The sequence below is a fragment of the Gossypium hirsutum genome, chromosome A02 (genome assembly GCF_007990345.1).
Source record: "Gossypium hirsutum isolate 1008001.06 chromosome A02, Gossypium_hirsutum_v2.1, whole genome shotgun sequence".
Classification (NCBI taxonomy): domain Eukaryota; kingdom Viridiplantae; phylum Streptophyta; class Magnoliopsida; order Malvales; family Malvaceae; genus Gossypium; species Gossypium hirsutum.
The window spans coordinates 67,458,278-67,459,516 of NC_053425.1; the positions used below are offsets into that span (position 1 = coordinate 67,458,278).

General features: G+C 37.4%; 1 non-coding gene across 1 annotated transcript; it reads right to left on the reverse strand.

The window, feature by feature from the left end:
- Window positions 1-778: 778 nt before the first annotated feature.
- LOC121217339 (small nucleolar RNA R71) lies at window positions 779-882 on the reverse strand. The gene has a single exon (XR_005913419.1). It is a non-coding gene; the product is annotated as a small nucleolar RNA R71 (small nucleolar RNA).
- Between the last annotated feature and the right edge of the window lie 357 nt (window positions 883-1,239).

Genomic DNA, 1,239 nt, shown 5'->3' on the forward strand with positions numbered 1-1,239 from the left:
AGTTTCAAGAACGATTAATTATAATTATTTAAAACCTATCATGAAATCACGCGATCAAGTTTTTTACCCTGTTGCCGGGGAACTAAGATATTAGGAACGCTCAATTTTTATTACTTTAGCTATTTATTTTCATGCAATTTAATTTTATTATTATTACTTATTAATTTACTTTTTTCCTTCTACTGGCAGGTTTTTATAGTTTATGACTAGAAGAAACTCGTCAAGACCACTACTTTTTGACGAAGAAATTGATCGCACAGTTCGCAGAAACCAAAGAGAAATAAGGCGAACCTTAAGATATACAGAGAACGAGCAAGAGGACAATACTCAACCCCCAACCGAAGAGATGACTGAAAACCATGACAACCAGCTACCTCCTGCAATTGCGGTTAATCAAAATCCTGCTCCACGCACTATGTAAGATTATGCTAAACCTTCTTTAATAGGAACTGAATCGAGCATAGTTAGACCTGCTGTAGCTGCAAATACTTTTGAACTAAAACCTAACACTATTCAAATGATACAACAATTTGTTCAGTTTGACGGTTTACAGGATGAGGATCCTAACGCTCACTTAGCCAACTTCTTAGAACTATGCGATACATTTAAAATTAATGGTGTTTCTAATGATGCTATTCGTCTTCGGTTATTCCTTTTCTCATTGAGAAACAAAGCTAAACAGTGGTTGAACTCATTACCACGAGGGTCAATCACTACTTGGGAACAAATGACCAAAAAATTTTTACTAAAATATTTTCTGCCGGCTAAAACGGCTAAATTACGTAATGATATCTCTTCTTTTGTGCAGATGGATTTAGAAACACTCTACAATGCATGGGAGAGATACAAGGACCTTTTAAGAATGTGCCCTCACCATGGTTACCGCGTTGGTTACAGGTCCAAACGTTCCATAATGGCCTGAATCCTTCGACTCGAAAAATGGCTGACGCAGCTGCTGGTGGAACTTTCAATAATAAAACACCTGAAGATGTCTATGAATTTATAGAGGAGATGTCACTGAATAACTATCAGTGGCAAGTCATGAGGACAAAGCTAACAAAAATAGCCGGCGTTTATAACGTCGATTTGGTCATCATGCTCTCTAATCAGGTATAACTCTTGAATAAGAAAATTGATGGTTTTCTTAGTTCTTCACAGGTTCACCCAGTCATGCAGTGCGAAGCAAGTGGAGGTGGAACAAACCATTTGGAATACCAACCCTCTGGCCACAATATGGAT